Source organism: Garra rufa, chromosome 6 (genome assembly GCF_049309525.1).
Source record: "Garra rufa chromosome 6, GarRuf1.0, whole genome shotgun sequence".
NCBI classification, from domain to species: Eukaryota; Metazoa; Chordata; class Actinopteri; order Cypriniformes; family Cyprinidae; genus Garra; species Garra rufa.
The window spans coordinates 24,447,803-24,460,400 of record NC_133366.1 but is presented as its reverse complement, the minus strand read 5'-3'; the positions used below and the strand labels follow the sequence as shown (position 1 = coordinate 24,460,400).

The 12,598-nt window shown below is 44.5% G+C and overlaps 1 protein-coding gene across 1 annotated transcript in view; it reads left to right on the top strand.

Moving 5' to 3' along the window:
* Window positions 1-225: 225 nt before the first annotated feature.
* Window positions 226-12,598, top strand: part of LOC141336891 (ephrin type-A receptor 6-like) — a 107,366-nt gene continuing 94,993 nt past the window's right edge. The window contains exon 1 of the mRNA XM_073842609.1: window positions 226-286. The gene's annotated coding sequence lies outside the window, so the exon portion shown is untranslated. The remainder of the gene's footprint in view (window positions 287-12,598) is intronic.

The following is a 12,598-nucleotide window of genomic DNA, read 5'->3' as shown; positions in this document are numbered from 1 at the left end:
TTCTTTGCGGACAAAAAGTATTCTCGTAGCTTTTTTTAACAACCCCAGACCTCATTCACATTTTCACATTTTTCACATTCAACTATTTTGTTTTATTAAATGTTCTGCATAAATGTTTTTCATTTTTTTCGTGTGGCCATAGTTTTTTGATATGTATTTATTGTGTATTGGATACTTTTGTAGTTGACCCTAGTTGTCATCTTTTTTTGTCTTTCTCATAGTGGTTCTCTTGGACACTACCGCTGTGCTGGGAGAACTAAGCTGGAAGACCTACCCAATAAATGGGGTAAGTAATATTTCCCTGTGACCTTTGTACCTCATACACAATTTCCCTTGCAGTATGTGCAAGGTAAGCATGTACCGCAGTTATTAAAGGAGTAGTTCACTTCCAGAACAAAAAAATTACAGATAATGTACTCACCCTCTTGTCATCCAAGATGTTCATGTCTTTCTTTCTTCAGTCGTAAAGAAATTGTTTTTTGAGGAAAACATTTCAGGATTTCTCTCCATATAATGGACTTCTATGGTGCCCCCGAGTTTGAACTTCCAAAATGCAGTTTAAATGCAGCTTCAAAGTAGGGATGCTCATATTGACTGTTTAACCGTTACCCGACAGTAAGAATTTTAACCGATTATTACTATCAGTTAAGCGGTTTAAATTTTGTTTTAATATATATATATATATATATATATATATATATATATATATATATATATATATATATATATATGTATTTTTTTATGTTTGCTGCATGGTGAAAGAAAAAATGTTTACTCACAGTGCAGCTGTTCAGACATATTTTGTTGAGTAAACACCTGCTTTACCTTCTCTTAGTTTGTGTAACTGATGTAGTAGCCTATATGCAACACGATGGCAATGGCGATATTGGGTTATCAGAGAGTGAATCCGTGAATAAATGTATTCAAATTCTGAATTAATTATAGTCTAAAAGTGCGTGCTCCCCTTACAATCACTGGAAAGCTGTCATTCATACATTACTGTAGTTCATCGCAATCTCACAAAGTTAATAAAAAGTAATAAAATAACCTTTACACTGTACAGTTAATCTGTTATTTACATCATGTCTACACTTCCTTTGTTTTAATGAGAAAGTTCGCGGAGGTGTAGAAATCAGCAAAACTGAAACCTGCACTTTGAGTGGTGGATCGTAAGTGGATTGATAGCCGCCTCCGATTGGCCGCTGCCATAATCAAATCAACAGAAATGTCTGTGATTGGCTATTGAACGCTGTGAAAACACGTTTCTCCACATATGACCAGTGGATGAAAAGACCCGAACCGCAAATTAAGAGGATTTTTGTGATGTGTTTTTGTCGCGGATCTAAGAGTTAACAGACAGCGTTCCAGTCTATCCGTACAGCATGTTGACATGTTAAAAACTAGGTACACTGAGGTATAGGCTGGTCTGCTATATTATTTTTATGTCCAACGAGAAGAATAAGACAGGTACCGTTCTTCAAAGCGCCTAGAAGGATTCGGTGTGTTTTAGTTTTGTCATCTTAATTAGGTAGTTATTTAATATATACATATTTAGTGTAGGCCTATTTATATTATTCTTTTTTTATCTCATTAAGATTTTCTCTGTTCTCGGAAGCGCAGCTGATGCGTGAAAATTTGAGTATATGTGAATTGTAACTGTTTGCACATAAAAATAAAACATGTGCTTGTATTTTTTATGTATCATCACAGATACTTGTGCATTCTTTTTTGATTTTAAACGAATGTATTATTCTAATTTGACAGTTAACGGTTAATGTTCGGATAACGAGCAACGGTTGTTGGTCAGGGAAATTAACCGAAATGAGCATCCCTACTTCAAAGGGCTCTAAACGATTCCAGCCAAGAAAGAAGATCGGTTATTTTCTAAAAAAAAATTTACAATCTATTTACTTTTTAACCTCATACACTCGTCTTGTCTAGCTCTGCGTGAACTCTGTGTATTCTGGTTCATGACAGTTAGGGTATGTCCTACATCGCTGCAGAAGTACCGACCCAGTGTTCACAAAGTGAATATGCAAAGGTCAAACGCCTTTTACAAAAAAAGGTAAAACAGCGATGTAGGACAATTTCAAAGTTGGAGGAGAAAATGAGATGGAAGTTTTTCGACATACTCTTGCTGTCATAAACAGGAATACACACAGTTCACGCAGAACTAGACCAAGACATGCATTTGCGTTGTCAATTATTTTAGAAAATAACCAATCGTTTTGCTAGATAAGACTGGGGTCATTTAGAGCTCTTTAAAGTGGCATTTAAACTGCATTTTGGAAGTTCAAATTTGGAGGCACCATAGCTATCCATTATATGGAGAGAAATCCTAAAATGTTTTCCTCAAAAAACATTGCTTTACGACTAAAGAAAGAAAGACATGGACATCTTGGATGACAAGGGGGTGAGTACATTATATGTACATTTTTGTTCTGAAAGTGAACTAATACTTTAAAATAGAAATTCTTATAAAACTCCTCTGAATGAACTCCAACCATGCCTAAGCAAACAATAGTTATATCAGGTTAATCCAACCGCGCAATTCGGTGTGAAAAAAAGAAGTTTGTTATAATGGAAATTTAATCAAAACAGGCCATTGAGACGGCATTAGTGATCCAGAATCTATTCAGAGTTTCTTAAAGGGTAATTATTGACACGGGTCTTAATAATTCAATTTTGCCCTCTTTTCATTTTTGTGAACACTATAGAGAATATTTCCAAGACATTAAAACCAGTCAAAAGGCTAGAAGCAATTTGAATGAAGCAACCAAGTGTGATCTCACAGCCCAGAAGAGATTCTAATAGTAGAGCTACTATTATTAAATCAATTTCGTGATAAAGAGCAGTATGATGGATGCTTGATCACTGCCCTATTTCTGAGGCCATCTATAAGTACCAGTCTTAGTCTTGAGTTGTACTCGAGTAGAAGTTTTGTGTTGGAGGAACCAGAGTCAGCCCTCAGAGTGTTTTTTTGAGGGTGTGTAAAATGACCTATAGCCCATAAAATGATTTCCCAGTGGAGTTGCAGCGCACATCTTCATATTAGTTCTGCTCTTACACAGGTGCCAGTGATGTCAAAGAAAGCGAGTTCATCTTACCAGTAAACACCACTTGGGGTTTCTGTTTTTTTTTTCTCCATGCAGTAAGAGGCTGGTACATACCTCTGATCAAATCAATAATTCATGCTATAATATCCCGGGTCACATACCCCTCCTATTAGTACTTACCACAATGTCTTTTTCTGGTTCTTTGTCTTAGGTCAGGGTATGTCATGTTAATCAAAGCCTTTTTCGTTCTTCTCCCAGAGCCAGATGGAACATACCTTTTCCAGTCTAGGGAGACTTTACCCGACATTTAATTTGTTTTCTAGCGATGGGAGACCAGCGTGTATGTTTTGTTTACTCTGGCACAGACATATCCTATGGGGGTTCTATCTCTCTACCTCTGTCTCTGCCACTCTCCCCTTTTACCTTCTCTGTTTGGAGAAACAGGTTTGTTTGTGCTGTTCCATTGTTTCATTGACTATTCTCCTGGCTCCACTCCACTGTAAGCCCCTCAGATTCTGTGCTGTAATTACCAAATGTGTCACAGAACCCTGGCATCCTCATGCAGAGCACCTCTCTACCTTGAACAAATATTATATGCTTCTGTTTAACCCATAAATAGCTAAATGAATTCTAGATGTCATGACTGAAATGTTTATAGGTAAATATTAAAAATATTATATTAATTCTATTCTATTCTATTCTATTCTATTCTATTCTATTCTATTCTATTCTATTCTATTCTATTCTATTCTATTCTATTCTATTCTATAGTCAAAAGGTTTTGAACAGTAAGATTTTTAATGTTTTTTAAAGACATATCTTCTGCTTACTAAGCCTGCATTTATTTGGTCCAAAAACAGCAAAAACAGTTTTAAATATTTTTACTATTTAAAATAACTGTTATCATTTAAAAACAGTTGAGTAATTTTTTTTCAGAATTATTTGATGAATAGAAAGATCCAAAGATCAGCATTTATCTGAAATAATGTTTGTAACAAATAATAAATACATTTTGTAACATTATACACTATGCCATTCAAAAGCTTGGAGTGAGTATTTTTTTTTTAATTAATTAATTAATTAAATTGTTTTTTTGGGGGGAAAGAAATTATAGAAATTAATACTTTTATTTAGCAAGGATGCTTTAAATTTATCAAATATGATGATAAAGACATTTATAATGTTACAAAAGACTTCTATTTCAGATAAATGCTGTTCTTCTGAACTTTCTGTTCAACAAATAAACCTGAAAAAATTATACTCAGCTGTTTTCAACATAAAAATAATAATAATAATAACAATAACAAATGTATTCTGAGCAGCAAATCAGAATATTAGAATGATTTCTGAAGGATCATGTGACTTGTATAATGATGCAAAAAAATTCAGCGTTGAAATCATGGAAATATTACATTTTAAAATATATTTTAATAGAAAACATTTATATTAAATAGTAAAAATATTTTTAACTTTACTGTTTTTGCTGTACTTTGAATCAAATAAATGCAGGCTTGGTGAGCAAATGAGACTTCTTTAAAAACATTAAAAATCGTACTGTTTGAAAACTTTTGACTGAGTGTATTATGCATGCACTAAAAACACTTTCTTCACCGTATTATGAATAAAAAATGGTAAAAGACTACAAATATCAAAAGACTATCAAAAGGGTTGGTAATATTTTTAATGTTTTCAAAAGATGTCTCTTACGCTCACCAAGGCTACATTCATTTGATCAGAAATACAGTAAAATAGTAATATTGTGAAATATTATTACTGTTTTAAAATAACTGTTTTTATATGAATATGATTTTTAATATAATATTTAAATAATATTCAGCAGCCATTTCTTCAGTCTTTCGTGTCACATGATCCTTTAGAAATATGATTTATTTTTATTATGAATGTTGAAAACGTCTCAGGTTACGTATGTAACCCTGGTTCCCTGAGGGAACGAGACACTGCGTCATCAACGCTTTGGGGAACGCCATTGGCGGGCCGCACTCTGAACATGTCTACAACCAATGAAATGACGGGAGTGACGTCACTGACGTGGTGACGTCAGCGACCAGGAAGTATAAAGCACGTGCGTTTGATGCCGGCGTCAGCTCTTAGCGAGCGCCGTAGGGATGCGGGAATTATGGTCCATGACGCAATGTCTCGTTCCCTCAGGGAACCAGGGTTACATACGTAACCTGAGACGTTCCCTTCCGGGAACTCGAACTGCGTCATCAACGCTTTGGGGAACGAGACTACCCACGCCCCCATGATTCCAAATCCCTGCGCAGTGTCTGTCTGCTGCTAGGCCAAGGGAAAGGAATGCGTTGAGTCTCTGGTGCATCACTCCAGAGAAGAAGTTCCCTCTGTCTGGTAACACTAAGGCGCCAGAACAAGAAGGAAACAGTGTCTGGAATACTTACCTGCCAAGACACTGCGATAACTCCGCCTGGGAAACTTGCCAGGACGCGAGTGGTATTACACCTCTGTCTGGGAATCCGACGTGCCAGAACCAGAGGGACTGAATGAACTCGGCCTGGTATTCCCGCCAGGACACGAGGGGGGATGAGCCATTGTCTAGTGTAACACGGACAAGAGGGCTGTATAGTCCTCGGCCCTCAGGCACACGAGGAGAGCACAGGAAAATGTTAGTCCTCTACCAGAGTCATGATTAGTCCGGATCCTCAACCGGAGTGAGAGGGAGAAACCCTCCTCGGCCCTCGAGCCCACGAGGAGAGTGATAGACCTCTTCTTGTTCGTCAGCCAGAACAAAAGGTACTCCTCGGCCCTCAGGCACACGAGAAGTCTTAGTCCTTTGTCTGGGAAGAGCCAGAACAAGAGGGACCGAATAAGCCATTGTCTAGTATTCCTACGGACAAGAGGGCAGTAAATACCTCGGCCCTCGGGCACACGAGGAAAAGGTAGTCCTTTGCCTGGTTCCCTGCCAGAGCAAGAAGGACTCAAGTAGTGTCTGGTGTACCTGCCAGAACACTGAAATGTCTCCGCCTGGGAATTTGCCAGGACGCGAGTGGTATTACACCTCTGTCTGGGGACCTTACGTGCCAGAACAAGAGGGAGAATATTCCTTGGTCTGGTCGTACCAGAACCAGAGGGAGAATGACCTTGGTCTAGTCTTGCTAGAACCAGTGGGGAGGATATTCCTCGGCCCTCAGGCACACGAGGAGAGAGTATTCCTTGGTCTGGACGTGCCAGAACCAGAGGGAGCAAAATAATCCTTGGTCTAGAAACTACTAGAACCAGAGGGAAGTAAACCTCGGCCCTCGGGCACACGAGGTACATCTCCTGCCTTGAGAGCTGCCAGACCAGGAGGGATGAGACTCTGGGCCTAGCTTGCTGCTAGGGCATGAGGACTGCGGAGCCAGGAGTGGCTCTGAGATCAAGTTCGTAGAACCTAACGAACGTGAGAGGTGAGGACCAACCCGCCGCACTGCAGATGTCCTGGATCGGGACACCTGCTTTCAGAGCTTTAGAGGCCGACAGACCTCGAGTAGAATGAGCCTTGACTGCCATCGGGGATGGGAGACCAGAGGACTCGTATGCAGTAAATATAGCATCTACGATCCATCTACTTATAGTGGGTTTAGATGCTGGGCAACCCCTTCTTGGAGGGCCGTAGCAAACCAACAATTGCTCTGTTTTACGCCACAGGGCAGCTCTGTGGACGTATGTGTCAAGTGCTCTTACAGGACACATGTAGTTATACTTCCGGTCTTCTTGCTCCACGAATGGAGGAGGGTAAAACGCCTGTAGCGTTATCGGCTGTGGTGTTGAGGTCGGGACCTTCGGAACATACCCAGGTCTTGGGTAAAGGAACGCTTTGGCCAACCCAGGGGCAAAGTCGATATAGGAGGGGGCCACTGAAAGGGCCTGAAGGTCCCCGACTCTCTTCAGAGAAGTCAAAGCAAGAAGCAGCGCTGTCTTGATAGTAAGCATATGATCTGAGATCTCCTCAATGGGTTCGAAGGGAGGCTTACATAAAGCTTCTAACACCACAGCCAAGTCCCACGTGGGGACTCGCGGTCTGACTCGAGGCCTCAACCTGAGTTCACCGCGGAGGAAACGTGAAACCAGTGGGTCTCTACCAACTGAAAGGCCACCCAGAGGGGCGTGGTAAGCCGATATAGCCGCCACGTATACCTTCAAGGTGGAGTGGGTAAGCCCTGCGGAAAGCCGAGTCTGCAAGAACTCCAGCACTGTACCAACTGGGCAGTTAACTGGGTCTAAACAGCGTTCATGACACCAAGACACGAACAGGTTCCACTTAAGGCTATACAGTTTCCTCGTAGAGGGAGCTCTGGACTGGAAGATGGTCTCCACAACCTCAGTTGAGAGACCAGCCCTTATGAGATGCGCCCCCTCAGGGGCCACACCCATAGTTTCCACATCTCCGGGTGGGGGTGGCATATTGCGCCCCCGGCCTGGGATAGGAGGTCCCTCCTGACGGGAATCTCCCAGGGAGAGCCGTCTAGGAGGGCAATTATGTCCGAGAACCATACTCGGGCCGGCCAGTACGGAGCTACTAGTAGCAGCCGTACTCCAAACCGGCGTACCCTTTCCAGAACTCCCGGGAGCAGAGCGATCGGGGGAAATGCATACAGACGAAGCCTCGGCCACGTCTGTACCATGGCGTCCAGCCCCAGTGGAGCTGGAGGCACCAGGGAGTACCAGAGAGGACATTGCGATGTCTCTCGAGTTGCAAAGAGGTCCACTTGAGCCTGGCCAAACACTCTCCAGATCTGCTTCACTACTTGAGGGTGAAGCATCCATTCCCCAGGTCTCGTCCCCTGTCTCGACAGGACGTCTGCTCTCACATTGAGGCGTCCGGGTATATGGACTGCTCTCAATGATTGAAGCCTTCCTTGAGCCCACAGGAGGATCTGGTACGCCAGTTTGTACAAGGGGCATGAACGCAGACCACCCTGGTGGTTGATATAATAGACTACCGCGACGTTGTCCGACTGGACCAATACGTGACGGTTTCTTAAGTCCGGAAGGAAGTACTTCAAGGCCCGAAACACGGCCAACATCTCCAGGCAGTTTATGTGCCATGAGAGATGGTGGTCGGTCCATAGGCCTTGGGCTGAGCGGCCACTCATGACCGCTCCCCACCCGGTAAGGGACGCATCTGTCGCTAGCATGACGCGGCGACAAGGAGCTCCCAGTACCGGGCCTTGAGACAGAAACCAGGGTTTCTTCCACAATTCCAAGGCGCGTAGGCATCGCCGCGTGACCTTGATCTTGCGGAACGGGTTGCCCCTCGGGGAAAACCCTCTGGTTTTGAGCCACCACTGCAGCGGTCTCATGTACAGCAGTCCAAGAGGTATCACGTTGGATGCTGCTGCCATAAGACCTAACAGTACTTGGAACTGTTTGACAGTGAGTGACAAGCCTAGCTTGACCGCATTTACTGCAGTAAGGATCGACTCGATCCGAGCAGGTGACATTCGTGCCTGCATCATGGTCGAATCCCATACGACACCCAGATAAGTGGTTCTCTGTAATGGAGATAGCACACTTTTCTTGGCGTTGAGTCTCAATCCCAGTTCTTTCATATGAGCGAGAACAGCACCTCGATGCTGAACCGCTAACTGCTCTGAACTGGCTAAAATCAGCCAGTCGTCTATGTAGTTGAGTATGCGGATGCCCTGGAGTCGCAACGGAGCCAGTGCAGCATCCACACACTTCGTGAAAGTACGAGGTGAGAGAGCTAGGCCGAACGGAAGAACCCTGTATTGGTAAGCTTCGCCCCTGAAAGCAAACCTCAGGAACTTCCTGTGTTGAGGAAGGATGGAGACGTGAAAATATGCGTCTGTTAGATCTATCGTGACAAACCAGTCCTCGGACCTGATTTGAGACACGACCTGTTTGATAGTCAACATCTTGAACTTCAGTTTCTTTACTGAGCGGTTCAAGTGTCTGAGATCTAAAATGGGCCGCAGCCCACCATCCTTCTTCGGAACTATGAAGTACCGGCTGTAGAACCCGGACTCTCTGTGTTGAGGAGGGACCACCTCGATGGCCTCCTTCCTCAGAAGGGAGTTTACTTCCTGTTCCATTACCAGACCCTGCTCGGGGCCCACCTCGGTGGGAAATACCCCGCTGAAAGGTGGCGGCGGAGCGCCGAATTGGATAGAATAACCTTTCTCTACAGTACGCAGGACCCATGCAGATACATTCGGCAGTAGTTTCCACGCTGCCAGATAATCTACTAAGGGAACCAGCCTCTCGAGACTGGTTTCTGGATTTATTTGAACAGCTGATTCGGTGGCCTGTAACAGCGAACTGGCAGGAAACACCTGAATCGGCTGTTCTGAAAGTCCCCTTGGGGACGGCGAACTCTCTAGCTCCGCTACGTTTCCGGGCGGAAAGACCAGAGGATGATGTTCGCAGGAGACTGCCGCGCCCTGTAACATTGGCAGGGTTAGCTGATGAATCTCCTGAGGGCCCCGGGGAGGGGCGGCCACCATGTACTGTGGTGAACCACTGACCCCACCGAGAGGGGCTGCCCTCATTGGCCCTGAGCTACAGCAGTCAGGGCCTTTTAGCTGAGGACCTCTTGGACTGGAGGACGACCCTCAGGTCAGCCCTCTTCCCAGAGGCCCCCGACTTGGAGCGCTGCTTACCCCGACCTCTAGGCTTAGCCGGAGGAGCACGGGTTGCAACACTCCTTTTTTGTGTTTCCCTATATGAGGAGCTAGCACACGGCTGGGGCTGCTCCCGATCAGCCCCAGAGGAGTAAACGCGGCGAGGAAGAAACTTCTGGAATGCCGCCGCCTGCTTGCGGGCCTCCTGGTGCCTGCTGACAACCGTGTCAACAGAGTCACCAAAGAGGCCGGTTGGATGCAGGGGGGCGTCCAGCAGCGTGACCCTGTCCTTCTCCCTCATTTCGGACAGGGTCAACCACAGATGTCTCTCCGCGGCCACCAAGGCTGACATAGACCGACCCACAGCGCGGGCGGTCTCTTTAGTGGCCTGGAGAGCGAGATCTGCGGTGTGCCTCATCTCTGAGACGCTTACTTCCTCGCCGTCGTTCAACTCCTGCAGCAGGTCTGCTTGGTAGGCTTGGAGGACCGCCATGGTGTGAAGGCAAGCCCCAGCCTGACCTGCTGCCGTGTATGCCTTGCCCATCAAGCCTGATGTAACTCTGAGCGGCTTGGTGGGCAAGGACGGAGCTTTTAAAGATGACGCCTGGCCCGGTGACAGATAGCCCGCGAGCGTCTGTTCAACCGGCGGCATCATCTTGTAGCCGCGCTCACTCATCCCAGCCACATTCCCATAATGATCAGTGGCTGAGGAGAATAAGCGGGCTGAATAAGGTTTTCCCCATGATCTGGTGATCTGATCATGCAAATCAGGGAAAAACGGAAGGCTCCGTCTAGGAGGTGTTGACTTAGTCCGCAGGAAGCGTTCATCCAGACGGCTTCTCTGCGGCTCACGTGTTTGCTCGACCGGCCAATCGATGTTTAATTTGGCCACAGCACTAGTCAACACCTCTACTAGCTCCTCATAATGGGGTGAACGGGGGGGCGGTTGAACTGTGTCAAGGCTTTCCACATCAACCTCCTCGGAGGAAGATAGGAGAAGTCTTGATTCGTCCTCTACTGGAGGGGAAGGAACCGCAGTGCGGGCTTCCACGTCCAGTAAGAGGTCGCTAGATCCGCCAGGTGAGGAGGGAGATAAGGCTGAGCCCGTCTCCATTCCCTCCAGCAGATCTAGTTGCGAACCCCATGAGTGCAGCAGCCGCTCCGCCTCGGCGGAAGCGGGGCCAGACCCATGGGGAGCGCTGGTGAAAGCCCCCTCCTCAAAGAGGGCTCTCCGGGAGCGAAGCACCCACACTGGAAGACGATCACACTGCCTACAGCCAGCCCCCTCGAGGGCTGACTGAGCATGCTCCGCTCCCAAGCAGACTACACATAGGTTGTGTGTATCCCCACCAGCGAAGAATCGCTGGCAAGGGGGAGCACACCGCCTATGTGGCTGCTCAACCGCTCTAAACTCTCTTTTTAGTTTTCCCCCTTTTCCTGGCATATTGCTCAAACAAAAGCTGTGCAATTGGCACAAAAAACAGCAATATACAGGCTTTTAGACAGACACATACACAGAGCGCTCTCGCTGAATGACAAAAGCTGACGCCGGCATCAAACGCACGTGCTTTATACTTCCTGGTCGCTGACGTCACCACGTCGGTGACGTCACTCCCGTCATTTCATTGGTTGTAGACATGTTCAGAGTGCGGCCCGCCAATGGCGTTCCCCAAAGCGTTGATGACGCAGTTCGAGTTCCCGGAAGGGAACCATGATGCTTTTTTTTGATGGATTCAGAAAAACAGCATGCATTTAATAAAAAAACATTATGCATTCCTTTACTTTCACAATTTAATAAATGTATTGCATCCTTGAAGAATAAAAGTTCTTTAAAAGAATTCTTCAAAAAATAAAAAAAATAATTACTGACCCCAAACTTTTGAAAGATGCTACATATAAATAAATAAAAAGCCAAATAACAAAAAAGGCAACACATCCTAATATCTTTTGACAAAAAAAGTTAGTCTTATAAGAAGTTAGGCTTAAAAATGTTTTCAAAAACTGCTGACTGTTGACCTCATTTAGCATGGTTTAGGTATTGCTGTCCTTTTCAAGATGAAAAAGCTGTGACAGTCATCAAAGATGTGCAATTCACTGTAAATGAGCATACTTTAAAAACAGTCAGCATGTTTGCATTGCTGTAGACACAAAGACTTCCGTGTCAATCAAAGAGTGATTAATGATCTCTTAACGCTCTCTCATTCCCTGTCGGCCATTTGAAAGTTTGACCTTTTCTAAAAAGGCCTGTCCGTCTCTTTTCAAAGAGAGTGCAGCACTGGGACGTAAATGATTAATACATGCTGTTTTAGGAGTTGTTGTGTCAAGATGAGACAGAAAGCCACACGTTTGAGTGTTAATTTCTTATCTGTAATGAGACTTGGAGTGACCTTCAGCAGGACAGATCTGGTATTTAGTGATAGATCACAACAAAATCTGGACCTCAACCTTTGAAGCTCAGCTGGTCGGTGTATTATGCCATTGAGTTCAACCAGGATACCCCACAGTGTACAGGGTACCTTTAGCAGGCTCAAAGGCTTAGTATGATTTTGCTTTGTTAGACCTATAAAAAAATAAATTAAACCACTAAAAGATAAAAACCACAACTCATGGGGCCTCATTTATAAATACATATGTAGTATGTGAACGTAGGTCAATTTCCTGAATGTTCCTGTGAATGATTTGAAAAATGTCCATATGTAAAACAAACAAAACAATTCTTGGTAACACTTTAGGAACCAATTCTCACTATTAAAGGATTAGTTCACTTCCATAATTATCTGCCATCCAAGATGTTCATGTCTTTCTTTCTTTAGTCGAAAAGAAATTAAGTTTTTTGAGGAAAACATTTCCAAACATTTCATGTTTTTCTCCATATAGTGAACTTTAATAGGAGCAAATGGGTTGAAGGTCCAAATTGCAGTTTCAAAGGGCTCTACACGATCC